At 45.3% G+C, this 15,000-nt stretch overlaps 1 protein-coding gene across 2 annotated transcripts in view; it reads right to left on the reverse strand.

Moving 5' to 3' along the window:
• Window positions 1-378, reverse strand: part of LOC115125061 (angiopoietin-2-like) — a 154,496-nt gene extending 154,118 nt beyond the window's left edge. The window contains exon 1 of one of the 2 annotated variants that reach the window (XM_065018064.1): window positions 83-378. The gene's annotated coding sequence lies outside the window, so the exon portion shown is untranslated. The other variant, XM_065018062.1, reaches the window with a different exon arrangement.
• Window positions 379-15,000: the final 14,622 nt, after the last annotated feature.

Consider the following 15,000-nt stretch of genomic DNA (forward strand, 5'->3'; position numbering starts at 1 on the left):
GGTTCCTGTTCTCTCCACGGTGCTCAGCTGGGACGACTCACTCCAGGAAACAAGCTGCTAACTCGCCAAGCTGATTACTAACCTCCTGTATTGCTGCCTTGTGTTTCCTCCCTCTCTCTCTCTCTCTGTCTCTCTCTCTCTCTCTCTCTCTCTCTCTCTCTCTCTCTCTCTCTCAGGCTGTATTCGTTCATTCACCTGGAAGAGAGGAGCAGAACAGAGGAGAAGAGGAAGAGAGAAGAGAGGGAGCTGCTGGGTTTGAGATGTGAGCTGAAGTGGCTCAGTAGTGATTGAGTGCACCTCTTCTCTACACCCCCTCCTTCTTCAACACATTAGCACTCTCCCTCTCTCTCTTCCTCGTAGGGCTGCTGCAACTCTCTCTCCCTCCCTCACTCGCAGGGCATCTCCTACTCTCCCTCTCCCTCCCTCCCTCCCTCCCTCCCTCCCTCACAGGGCATCTTGTACTCTCTCTCTCTCCCTCCCTCACTCGTAGGGCATCTCCTATTCTCTCTCTCGCTCTCTCCCTCCCTCCCTCTCAGGGCATCTCCTACTCTCTCTCTCTCCCTCTCCCTCCCTCACTCATAGGGCTGCTCCTACTCTCCCTCCCTCCCTCCCTCCCTCCCTCCCTCACAGTGCATCTCCTACTGTCTCTCTCTCCCTCCCTCCCTCGCAGGACATCTCCTATTCTCTCTCTCGCTCTCTCCCTCCCTCCCTCTCAGGGCATCTCCTACTCTCTCTCTCTCCCTCTCCCTCCCTCACTCATAGGGCTGCTCCTACTCTCCCTCCCTCCCTCCCTCACAGTGCATCTCCTACTGTCTCTCTCTCCCTCCCTCCTTCTCAGGGCATCTCCTACTGTCTCTCTCTCCCTCCCTCCTTCTCAGGGCATCTCCTACACTCTCTATCTCTCCCTCTCTCACTCGTAGGGCTGCTCCTACTCTCTCTCTCTCTCCCTCCCTCACTCATAGGGCATCTTCTACTCTCTCTCCCTCCCTCACAGGGCATCTCATACTCTCTCTCCCTCGCAGTGCTGATTCTACTCACTCTCTCTCTCTTTCCGTCTCTACATCGAGTGCTGCTCTTACTTTTCCTCTCTTTCTGTCTCTCTCTCCCTCTCTCCTTCACATGGCTCCTCCTACTCTCTCTCTCTCCCTCACAGTGCTGTTCCTACTCTGTCTCTCTCTTTCCAGCCCTCCCTCCCTTGCATGACTACTCCTACTCCCCCCTCCATCGCATGACTACTCCTACTCCCTCCCTCCCTCGCAGGGCTGCACCTACACTCTTCCTCCCTCCCCTCTCTCCCTCCCTCATAGGGCTGCTCCTACTCCCTCTCTCCCTCCCCTCTCTCCCTCCCTCATAGAGCTGCTACTACTCACTCTCTCCCTCCCCTCTCTCCCTCCCTCATAGGGCTGCTCCTACACTCTCCCTCCCTCCCCTCTCTCCCTCCCTCATAGGGCTGCTCCAACTCCCTCTCTCCCTCCCCCTCTCTCCCTCCCTCATAGGGCTGCTACTACTCACTCTCTCCCACACAGGGGCACTCCTTCTGTCTCGCTCCCTTGCCCCCTCCCTTGAACCAGGGGAGAGAGGAAGCCACAGAAATGCACAGAGCCACACCACCACAATAACAAGAACCTGGGAAGGATCTGCTCATTATTCCCTACCCTCTATCTCTCTCTCTCTCTCTGTGTGTTTCTCTCACTCTCCCTCTATCTCTCTCTCTCTCTCTCAAACCCAACATCTCTATCACAACCTCTCTTGTACACTTTTCCAACTCAAACTTTTTTTCAAACTTTTAAATTCTTCCCTTTCAAGCATTATGTTACTGTCCACCTCTCCTACACACCCACCTCCATCACTTTATGTTACTGTCCACCTCTCCTACACACCCACCTCCATCACTTTATGTTACTGTCCACCTCTCCTACACACCCACCTCCATCACTTTATGTTACTGTCCACCTCTCCTACACACCCACCTCCATCACTTTATGTTACTGTCCACCTCTCCTACACACCCACCTCCATCACTTTATGTTACTGTCCACCTCTCCATCACTTTATGTTACTGTCCACCTCTCCATCACTTTATGTTACTGTTCACCTCTCCATCACCTCTTCATCACTTTATGTTACTGTCCACCTCTCCATCACTTTATGTTACTGTCCACCTCTCCATCACCTCTTCATCACTTTATGTTACTGTCCACCTTTCCATCACTTTATGTTACTGTCCACCTCTCCATCACTTTATGTTACTGTTCACCTCTCCATCACTTTATGTTACTGTTCACCTCTCCATCACTTTATGTTACTGTCCACCTCTCCATCACACCTCCATCACTTTATGTTACTGTCCACCTCTCCATCACTTTATGTTACTGTTCACCTCTCCATCACACCTCCATCACTTTATGTTACTGTCCACCTCTCCATCACTTTATGTTACTGTTCACCTCTCCATCACACCTCCATCACTTTATGTTACTGTCCACCTCTCCATCACTTTATGTTACTGTTCACCTCTCCATCACCTCTCCATCACTTTATGTTACTGTCCACCTCTCCATCACTTTATGTTACTGTCCACCTCTCCATCACTTTATGTTACTGTCCACCTCTCCATCACTTTATGTTACTGTCCACCTCTCCATCACCTCTCCATCACTTTATGTTACTGTTCACCTCTCCATCACACCTCCATCACTTTATGTTACTGTCCACCTCTCCATCACCTCTCCATCACCTCTCCATCACTTTATGTTACTGTTCACCTCTCCATCACCTCTCCATCACTTTATGTTACTGTCCACCTTTCCATCACCTCTCCATCACTTTATGTTACTGTCCACCTCTCCATCACCTCTCCATCACTTTATGTTACTGTCCACCTCTCCATCACTTTATGTTACTGTTCACCTCTCCATCACTTTATGTTACTGTTCACCTCTCCATCACCTCTCCATCACTTTATGTTACTGTTCACCTCTCCATCACACCTCCATCACTTTATGTTACTGTTCACCTCTCCATCACCTCTCCATCACTTTATGTTACTGTTCTTCTGGACTGTGTGTCTCCAGAACTCTGGGTGTTGTTACATAAGGCAGTAACAACAGGTCTGGACTGTGTGTCTCCAGAACTCTGGGTGTTGTTACATAAGGCAGTAACAACAGGTCTGGACTGTGTGTCTCCAGAACTCTGGGTGTTGTTACATAAGGCAGTAACAACAGGTCTGGACTGTGTGTCTCCAGAACTCTGGGTGTTGTTACATAAGGCAGTAACAACAGGTCTGGACTGCTGAAGGTTGATTCTCCACTCTGGTCCTAGTCAAGACATAAAAGAAAGAAAGAGAGAGCCATGTGTCACGACATCCACCGAAGGTCCCTCCTCTTCCTGTTTGGGCTGCGCTCGGCGGTCGTCGTTGCCGGTCCACTAGCTGCCACCGATCCCCTTTTCCTTTTCTGTTTGTTATGTCTTATTGGTTGCACCTGTTTCTTGTTTGAGTTTTGGTTCAGGACTATTTAAGCCTGTTAGGCCCGCCTGCTTTCGTGCAGGCTTGTTCTCTGTTAGTCTAGGTTGGTTGCGTGTTATGTTCACTGACTGGTTGGTGCCCAGTTTTGGGTTGGACATATTTTCCCCTGTTGGTTTTGGCGTTACTTTTGGATACCCTAATAAAGTTTGGTTTCCCCCATAATCCTCTGCTTTCTGCGCTTGACTCCGCCCCCACAGCTCCTGGCTGTGTGACACCATGGAATGCATGGTAATAGTAAGGACTATATTAGTTTAGTTTGTTCTGGTTGGTCTGGTGTATCTCTGGGTAGTTTAGTTTATCTTGGTTGGTCTGGTGTATCTCTGGGTAGTTTAGTTTGTTCTGGTCGGTCTGGTGATTCTCTTGGTAGTTTAGTTTGTTCTGGTTGGTCTGGTGTATTTCTGGGTAGTTTAGTTTGTTCTGGTTGGTCTGGTGTATTTCTGGGTAGTTTAGTTTGTTCTGGTTGGTCTGGTGTATCTCTGGGTAGTTTAGTTTGTTCTGGTTGGTCTGGTGTATTTCTCGGTAGTTTAGTTTGTTCTGGTTGGTCTGGTGTATTTCTGGGTAGTTTAGTTTGTTCTGGTTGGTCTGGTGTATTTCTGGGTAGTTTAGTTTGTTCTGGTTGGTCTGGTGTATTTCTCGGTAGTTTAGTTTGTTCTGGTTGGTCTGGTGTATTTCTGGGTAGTTTAGTTTGTTCTGGTTGGTCTGGTGTATTTCTGGGTAGTTTAGTTTGTTCTGGTTGGTCTGGTGATTCTCTTGGTAGTTTAGTTTGTTCTGGTTGGTCTGGTGTTTCTCTGGGTAGTTTAGTTTGTTCTGGTTGGTCTGGTGTATTTCTGGGTAGTTTAGTTTGTTCTGGTTGGTCTGGTGTTTCTCTGGGTAGTTTAGTTTGTTCTGGTTGGTCTGGTGATTCTCTTGGTAGTTTAGTTTGTTCTGGTTGGTCTGGTGTATCTCTGGGTAGTTTAGTTTGTTCTGGTTGGTCTGGTGTATTTCTGGGTAGTTTAGTTTGTTCTGGTTGGTCTGGTGTATTTCTGGGTAGTTTAGTTTGTTCTGGTTGGTCTGGTGATTCTCTTGGTAGTTTAGTTTGTTCTGGTTGGTCTGGTGTATCTCTGGGTAGTTTAGTTTGTTCTGGTTGGTCTGGTGTATTTCTGGGTAGTTTAGTTTGTTCTGGTTGGTCTGGTGTATTTCTGGGTAGTTTAGTTTGTTCTGGTTGGTCTGGTGTATTTCTGGGTAGTTTAGTTTGTTTTGGTCGGTCTGGTGTATTTCTGGGTAGTTTGGTTTGTTCTGATTGGTCTGGTGATTCTCTTGGTAGCGTTAGTTCTCTCTAGACAGAAACACACTTGAAAACACTAATCTCACGCCTCAGATCTTTAGAACAGCTACGTGTCGTCGTTAGATGTTTTTTTGCCATGTTGCATTATTTCATATTTCATTCATTATTGTTGCATTTTCATCCATCTCTCTGTGACCACCGATAACTTCAGAACAAGGTTGACTACAATTACAAAGTTGCCAATGTTTTTGTAATTGATACAAACAAGTGACTTTTAAAAATATGCTTCAAATGAAAACCAAGATGACTGCATTAAAATATAAACAGTAGGCTGTAGTTTTATTTCAATCATATAGAAATACATTTCATGTTCAATAAATTCAGCTGTCTTTTGCTACTTGTAGGCTATGGTCTGTCATTTGTCTCTATATACACTGAGTGAACAAAACATTAGGAACACCTGCTCTTTCCATGACAGACTTACCAGGTGAATCCAGGTGAAAGTTCTGATCCCATATTGATGTCACTTGTTAAATCCACTTCAGTCAGTGTAGATGAAGGGGAAGAGACATGTAGATGAAGGGGAGGAGACATGTAGATGAAGGGGAGGAGACATGTAGATGAAGATGAGGAGACATGTAGATGAAGGTGAGGAGACATGTAGATGAAGATGAGGAGACATGTAGATGAAGGTGAGGAGACATGTAGATGAAGGGGAGGAGACATGTAGATGAAGGGGAGGAGACATGTAGATGAAGGGGAGGAGACATGTAGATGAAGGGGAGGAGACATGTAGATGAAGGGGAGGAGACATGTAGATGACGGGGAGGAGACATGTAGATGAAGGGGAGGAGACATGTAGATGAAGGGGAGGAGACATGTAGATGAAGGGGAGGAGACGGGTTAAAGAACCATGTTTAAACCTTTAAGACATTGAGACATTGTTTGTGTATGTGTACCATGGGGAAGACAAAATATTTAATTATGTTAGTAGGGGCACAATTGGCCCAGCGCCATCATTGTAAATAACAATTTGTTCTTAATAACTGACTTGCCTAATTAAATAAAGGTTAGATTTGTTTGTGTTTTATAAAAAGGTGCCAGGCTCACCTGTTTGAAGCAGTTCTGAGGGAAAAATAAGTGTAACTCAATATTAGGAAGGTGTTCCTAATGTTTTGTACACTCTGAGTATTTTATGATGCCTAACATGTGCATAAAGATGTGCCAGATCGGTGATTTTGTGATTTATTGGGTTACAAATAAGCCGCCTCAATATTTTGCAGCCGTAGGCGACAATATCTCTCTAGGAGCTGATCTGTCGTCAGTATTGTGAAGTAATTATAATGTTTAAGGAAAAATTTGAACGGAGAAATCTGATCTGAGTGCAGCGCTCCAATGACACACTTATCGACAGCTCTCTCTGTGTGGTGTTTTTTGGGAAACGCGTGTTACATCTTCGGCCGTTGTTGGAAAGAGGTGTAGTTTAAAAAAACACTTGCAAGCCTGAGTTCCATCGCTATCGGGGAAAAAGAAGTGCACTGTATAGGGAATAGGGTGCCTTTTGGACACGCCATTGAGTCAGTTTCTCTCCCGTCACCACAGTTTACATGTACTTCCACCCCCAAAACCAACCAATCACAGCTACTTCCTGGGTTCCAGAAACATTTATTGGATTCATCTGTAAGTCAAAGTTTCGAAGTAACGGTTCAATTTTACAGTCATTTTCAAGTGATTTTACAGTCATTTTCAAGTGATTTTACAGTCATTTTCAAGTGATTTTACAGTCATTTTCAAGTGATTTTACAGTCATTTTCAAGTGATTTTACAGTCATTTTCAAGTGATTTTACAGTCATTTTCAAGCGATTTTACAGTCATTTTCAAGCGATTTTACAGTCATTTTCAAGCGATTTTACAGTCATTTTCAAGCGATTTTACAGTCATTTTCAAGCGATTTTACAGTCATTTTCAAGCAATTCTTCAGTCATTTTCAAGCAATTCTTCAGTCATTTTCAAGCGATTTTACAGTCATTTTCAAGCGATTTTACAGTCATTTTCAAGCGATTTTACAGTCATTTTCAAGCGTTGTGAAATCCTGACTTTCTATTGATGTTGCGAAAGAGAAAGGTTTACGAGCATATCGTCAAGAGACCGGTGGAGATTTATGGTAACGCAACTGGAAAATCAGATTTATGGTAACGCAACTGGAAAATCAGATTTATGGTAACGCAACTGGAAAATCAGATTTATGGTAACGCAACTGGAAAATCAGATTTATGGTAACGCAACTGGAAAATCAGATTTATGGTAACGCAACTGGAAAATCAGATTTATGGTAACGCAACTGGAAAATCAGATTTATGGTAACGCAACTGGAAAATCAGATTTATGGTAACGCAACTGGAAAATCAGATTTATGGTAACGCAACTGGAAAATCAGATTTATGGTAACGCAACTGGAAAATCAGATTTATGGTAACGCAACTGGAAAATCAGATTTATGGTAACGCAACTGGAAAATCAGATTTATGGTAACGCAACTGGAAAATCAGATTTATGTCTCTCCTACATGTTTCTCTTGGATAAGGTTATTCTCTCTCTCTCTCTCTCTCTCCGGAACGAATTCAATTGTATTAAAATCTCCCATAAATCTGTCTAAATTCTCCCCTGCATGGTTTGAAGAAATTAAAAGTACTCTCTGTGTTCCAAATGGCACCTTTCTCACTATCTAGTGCACTACTATTGACCAGGGCCCTTAGTGCACTACTATTGAACAGGGCCCATAGTGCACTACTATTGACCAGGGCCCTTAGTGCACTACTATTGACCAGGGCCCTTAGTGCACTACTATTGACCAGGGCCCTTAGTGCACTACTATTGAACAGGGCCCTTAGTGCGCTACTGTTGAACAGGGCACTTAGTGCACTACTATTGAACAGGGCCCATAGTGCGCTACTGTTGAACAGGGCCCTTAGTGCACTACTATTGAACAGGGCCCTTAGTGCGTTACTGTTGAACAGGGCCCTTAGTGCACTACTATTGAACAGGGCCCATAGTGCGCTACTGTTGAACAGGGCCCTTAGTGCACTACTATTGAACAGGGCCCTTAGTGCACTACTATTGAACAGGGCCCATAGTGCGTTACTGTTGAACAGGGCCCTTAGTGCACTACTATTGAACAGGGCCCATAGTGCGCTACTGTTGAACAGGGCCCTTAGTGCACTACTATTGAACAGGGCCCTTAGTGCACTACTATTGAACAGGGCCCATAGTGCGTTACTGTTGAACAGGGCCCTTAGTGCAATATGTAGGGAATAGGGTGCCAATTGAGACACGCCCACTGTTTTATTTCAGGAAGTGTTTAATAAAGGAGTGTCAGGCGTGTGCGTACGTCAGGTGCAGGAGAGCAGAGAACTGTGAACAGGCAGGAGAGCAGAGAACAGGCAGGAGAGCAGAGAACTGTGAACAGGCAGGAGAGCAGAGAACTGTGAACAGGCAGGAGAGCAGAGAGCTGTGAACAGGCAGGAGAGCAGAGAACTGTGAACAGGCAGGAGAGCAGAGAACAGGCAGGAGAGCAGAGAACTGTGAACAGGCAGGAGAGCAGAGAACAGGCAGGAGAGCAGAGAACTGTGAACAGGCAGGAGAGCAGAGAGCTGTGAACAGGCAGGAGAGCAGAGAGCTGTGAACAGGCAGGAGAGCAGAGAACTGTGAACAGGCAGGAGAGCAGAGAACAGGCAGGAGAGCAGAGAACTGTGAACAGGCAGGAGAGCAGAGAGCTGTGAACAGGCAGGAGAGCAGAGAGCTGTGAACAGGCAGGAGAGCAGAGAACTGTGAACAGGCAGGAGAGCAGAGAACTGTGAACAGGCAGGAGAGCAGAGAACTGTGAACAGGCAGGAGAGCAGAGAACTGTGAACAGGCAGGAGAGCAGAGAACTGTGAACAGGCAGGAGAGCAGAGAGCTGTGAACAGGCAGGAGAGCAGAGAACTGTGAACAGGCAGGAGAGCGGAGAACAGGCAGGAGAGCAGAGAACTGTGAACAGGCAGGAGAGCAGAGAACTGTGAACAGGCAGGAGAGCAGGAGGGAGAATACAGACAGACGCAGCTGCATCAAAACCTCCTCCAGCCAAGAGTAGAGCACAACAGTCACACAACATAAATGCATAACAATACAAACAAGCTTCGTGAAAACAACACGGAACATAAGGAACGCCAGCCTGACGAACAACACGGAACATAAGGAACGCCAGCCTGACGAACAACACGGAACATAAGGAACGCCAGCCGACGAACAACACGGAACATAAGGAACGCCAGCCTGACGAACAACACGGAACATAAGGAACGCCAGCCTGACGAACAACACGGAACATAAGGAACGCCAGCCTGACGAACAACACGGAACATAAGGAACGCCAGCCTGACGAACAACACGGAACATAAGGAACGCCAGCCTGACGAACAACACGGAACATAAGGAACGCCAGCCGGACGAACAACACGGAACATAAGGAACGCCAGCCTGACGAACAACACGGAACATAAGGAACGCCAGCCTGACGAACAACACGGAACATAAGGAACGCCAGCCGACGAACAACACGGAACATAAGGAACGCCAGCCTGGCGAACAACACGGAACATAAGGAACGCCAGCCGGACGAACAACACGGAACATAAGGAACGCCAGCCTGACGAACAACACGGAACATAAGGAACGCCAGCCTGACGAACAACACGGAACATAAGGAACGCCAGCCTGACGAACAACACGGAACATAAGGAACGCCAGCCTGACGAACAACACGGAACATAAGGAACGCCAGCCTGACGAACAACACGGAACATAAGGAACGCCAGCCTGACGAACAACACGGAACATAAGGAACGCCAGCCTGACGAACAACACGGAACATAAGGAACGCCAGCCTGACGAACAACACGGAACATAAGGAACGCCAGCCTGACGAACAACACGGAACATAAGGAACGCCAGCCTGACGAACAACACAGAACATAAGGAACGCCAGCCTGAGGAACAACACGGAACACAAGGAACGCCAGCCTGACGAACAACACGGAACATAAGGAACGCCAGCCTGGCGAACAACACGGAACATAAGGAACGCCAGCCGGACGAACAACACGGAACATAAGGAACGCCAGCCTGACGAACAACACGGAACATAAGGAACGCCAGCCTGGCGCAAAATACATAACGCACAAACAATATCACACAAAGACATGAGGGGGATCAGAGGAATAAATACATGTAGTGTGATTGGGGAGGAATAAATACATGTAGTGTGATTGGGGAATGAAAACCAGGTGTGCAGGGAACAAGACAAAACAAATGGATTCATGAAAAATGGAGCGGCGATGGCTAGAAAGCCGGTGACGTCGACCGCCGAACGAACGAGGAGATGAGCCCACTTCGGCGGAAGTCGTGACAAGGAGACTACAACGGAAGGGAGGATGAGCCTTTTGGAAACAGTTAGAGCAGAATCCCTTGCAACAATAAAGATATACTTAAGTAAATCAATAAATGATTTGTGGTTTGTAATGTATTTATACGTTATATTATAGAGGACATTATACCACACAGATAACCAATATCACAGATCAACATAATGTACTTGTATTGATAAAATTCCATTAAACCTCAGTATTTTCATTTTATCCAGACAGGGAGAGAGAGGGAGATGCAGAGTAGTGATGGAGCTGGGATTCATACCCACGTTGGAGCTGGGATTCATACCCACGTTGGAGCTGGGATTCATACCCACGTTGGAGCTGGGATTCATACCCACGTTGGAGCTGGGATTCATACCCACGTTGGAGCTGGGATTCATACTCACGTTAGGGCTGGGATTCATACCCACGTTGGAGCTGGGATTCATACCCACATTGGGGATGAGATTCATACCCACGTTAAGGCTGGGATTCATACCCACATTGGGGATGAGATTCATACCCACGTTAAGGCTGGGATTCATACCCACATTGGGGCTGGGATTCATACCACGTTAAGGCTGGGATTCATACCCACGTTAAGGCTGGGATTCATACCCACGTTAAGGCTGGGATTCATACCCACGTTAAGGCTGGGATTAAGACCCACATTAAGGCTGGGATTCATACCCACATTGGGGATGAGATTCATACCACGTTAAGGCTGGGATTCATACCCACGTTAAGGCTGGGATTCATACCCACGTTAAGGCTGGGAGTCATACCCACGTTAAGGCTGGGATTCATACCCACGTTAAGGCTGGGATTCATACCCACATTAAGGCTGGGATTCATACCCACGTTAAGGCTGGGATTCATACCACGTTAAGGCTGGGATTCATACCCACGTTAAGGCTGGGATTCATACCCACGTTAAGGCTGGGATTAATACCCACATTAAGGCTGGGATTCATACCCACGTTAAGGCTGGGATTCATACCCACGTTAAGGCTGTGATTCATACCCACGTTAAGGCTGGGATTCATACCCACGTTAAGGCTGGGATTAATACCCACATTAAGGCTGGGATTCATACCCACATTGGGGATGAGATTCATACCACGTTAAGGCTGGGATTCATACCCACGTTAAGGCTGGGATTCATACCCACGTTAAGGCTGGGATTCATACCCACGTTAAGGCTGGGATTCATACCCACGTTAAGGCTGGGACTCATACCCACGTTAAGGCTGGGATTCATACCCACGTTAAGGCTGGGAGTCATACCCACGTTAAGGCTGGGAGTCATACCCACGTTAAGGCTGGGATTCATACCCACGTTAAGGCTGGGATTCATACCCACATTGGGGATGAGATTCATACCACGTTAAGGCTGGGATTCATACCCACATTAAGGCTGGGATTCATACCCACATTAAGGCTGGGATTCATACCATGTTAAGGCTGGGATTCATAACCACGTTAAGGCTGGGATTCATACCCACGTTAAGGCTGGGATTGGGATTCATACCCGTTACTGGGATTCATACGCACGTTAAGGCTGGGATTCATACCCACGTTAAGGCTGTGATTAATACCCACATTAAGTCTGGGATTCATACCCACGTTAAGGCTGGGATTCATACCCACGTTAAGGCTGGGATTCATACCCACGTTAAGGCTGGGATTCATACCCACGTTAAGGCTGGGAGTCATACCCACGTTAAGGCTGGGAGTCATACCCACGTTAAGGCTGGGAGTCATACCCACGTTAAGGCTGGGAATCATACCCACGTTAAGGCTGGGATTCATACCCACATTGGGGATGAGATTCATACCACGTTAAGGCTGGGATTCATACCCACATTAAGGCTGGGATTCATACCCACATTAAGGCTGGGATTCATACCACGTTAAGGCTGGGATTCATACCCACGTTAAGGCTGGGATTCATACCCACGTTAAGGCTGGGATTCATACCCACGTTAAGGCTGGGATTAATACCCACATTAAGGCTGGGATTCATACCCACATTGGGGATGAGATTCATACCACGTTAAGGCTGGGATTCATACCCACGTTAAGGCTGGGATTCATACCCACGTTAAGGCTGGGAGTCATACCCACGTTAAGGCTGGAATTCATACCCACGTTAAGGCTGGGATTCATACCCACGTTAAGGCTGGGATTCATACCCACGTTAAGGCTGGGAGTCATACCCACGTTAAGGCTGGGATTCATACCCACATTAAGGCTGGGAGTCATAACCACGTTAAGGCTGGGATTAATACCCACATTAAGGCTGGGATTCATACCCACGTTAAGGCTGGGATTCATACCCACGTTAAGGCTGGGATTCATACCCACGTTGGGGTGGTGTAGCCTGTAGGTGCTGCTATAGGACACCCACTGCAGCACATATAGCCATTACCCGCTTAGACCAGCCTCAAGCAACCCCATACTCATCCCCTCATCCCTTTCCTGTGGTTATGCTTCACAAGACCGTTTAGGAAACCAACATGTGTGACTGTACTGTACGTACTGAAAGAAGTCTGATTCTTCTCCAACTTTGGTCCATTAAAAACACCTCTCTGCTCTCTTAAAGTCTCTCTGTGACCCTTGGTCTCTCTCCCTCCTCTCTGTGTCTTCCTCTCTCTCTCCTCTCAATTAAATTAAATTCAAGGGTCTTTATTGGCATGGGAAACATACAGTATGTTAACAATTTCCAAAGCAAGTGAAGTAGATAATATACAAAAGTGAAATAAACAATAAAAATTGACAGTAAACTCACAGAAGTTCCCAAAGAATAAAGGCATTACAAATGTCATATTATATATATATATACATACAGTGTTGGCCTCCCGCTCTCTCTCTCTCTCCCACTGACTAAATTATATTCAATTCAGAGGGATTTATTGGCATGGGAAACATATGTTTACATTCCAAAGCAAGCGAAATTGATTATTTCACTTTGTTTATAATCTATTAAAATTTAACAGTAAACGTTACATTCAGAAGTTTCTCACCCCGAGAAAATCATTTTCCATCGACATCATGGTATGGAGATATTTTCCATCAGCAGGGAAACTGATCAGAATTGAAGGAATGATGGATGGTGCTAAATACAGGGAAATTCTTTAAGGGAACCTGTTTCAGTCTTCCAGAGTTTCGAGACTGGGACGGAGGTTCGCCTTCCAGCAGGGCAATGACCCTAAGCATACTTGAGTGGTTTAAGGGGAAACATTTAAATGTCTTGAAATGGCCTAGTCAAAGCTCAGACCTCAATCTAACTGAGAGTCTGTGGTACGATTTAAAGATTACTGTACACCAGCGGAACCCATCCAACTTGAAGGAGCTGGAGCAGTTTTTCCTTGAAGAATGGGCAAAAATCCCAGTGACTAGATGGGCCAAGCATATAGAGACGTACCCCAAGAGACTTGCAGCTATATTTGCTGCAATAGGAGGCTCTACGAAGTATTGACTTTGGGGGAGTGAATAGTTAACGTTTCAGTTTTTTTGTTTTATTTCTTGTTTCTTTCACAATAAAACATATTTAGCGTCTTAAGTGGAAGGCATGTTGTGTAAATCAAATGATACAAACCCCCAACAAATACATTTTAATTCTAGGTTGTAAAGCAACAAAATAGGAAAAATGCCAAGGAGGGTGAATACTTTCGCAAGTGCCTGTATTTAGCTACCCATCATATGAATTGTGAAAAAGTATGTTAGCTAATGTTAGCTAGCTAAGCACTAGCCAATCAGTGGCACTGACAGATTGAATTTTGTATCAATAAAATGTGTTTCGCTCATTCTAGTTTATCATTCTCTAGGTCATTCTAGTTTATCATTCTCTAGGTCATTCTAGTTTATCATTCTGCAGGTCATTCTAGTTTATCATTCTGCAGGTCATTCTAGTTTATCATTCTGCAGGTCATTCTAGTTTATCATTCTGCAGGTCATTCTAGTTTATCATTCTGCAGGTCATTCTAGTTTATCATTCTCTAGGTCATTCTAGTTTATCATTCTGCAGGTCATTCTAGTTTATCATTCTCTAGGTCATTCTAGTTTATCATTCTGCAGGTCATTCTAGTTTATCATTCTCTAGGTCATTCTAGTTTATCATTCTCTAGGTCATTCTAGTTTATCATTCTCTAGGTCATTCTAGTTTATCATTCTGCAGGTCATTCTAGTTTATCATTCTCTAGGTCATTCTAGTTTATCATTCTCTAGGTCATTCTAGTTTATCATTCTCCAGGTCATTCTAGTTTATCATTCTCTAGGTCATTCTAGTTTATCATTCTGCAGGTCATTCTAGTTTATCATTCTCTAGGTCATTCTAGTTTATCATTCTCTAGGTCATTCTAGTTTATCATTCTCTAGGTCATTCTAGTTTATCATTCTGCAGGTCATTCTAGTTTATCATTCTGCAGGTCATTCTAGTTTATCATTCTCTAGGTCATTCTAGTTTATCATTCTGCAGGTCATTCTAGTTTATCATTCTCTAGGTCATTCTAGTTTATCATTCTCTAGGTCATTCTAGTTTATCATTCTCTAGGTCATTCTAGTTTATCATTCTGCAGGTCATTCTAGTTTATCATTCTGCAGGTCATTCTAGTTTATCATTCTGCAGGTCATTCTAGTTTATCATTCTGCAGGTCATTCTAGTTTATCATTCTGCAGGTCATTCTAGTTTATCATTCTGCAGGTCATTCTAGTTTATCATTCTCTAGGTCATTCTAGTTTATCATTCTGCAGGTCATTCTAG

The sequence above is a fragment of the Oncorhynchus nerka genome, linkage group LG4 (genome assembly GCF_034236695.1).
Source record: "Oncorhynchus nerka isolate Pitt River linkage group LG4, Oner_Uvic_2.0, whole genome shotgun sequence".
Lineage (NCBI taxonomy): Eukaryota > Metazoa > Chordata > Actinopteri > Salmoniformes > Salmonidae > Oncorhynchus > Oncorhynchus nerka.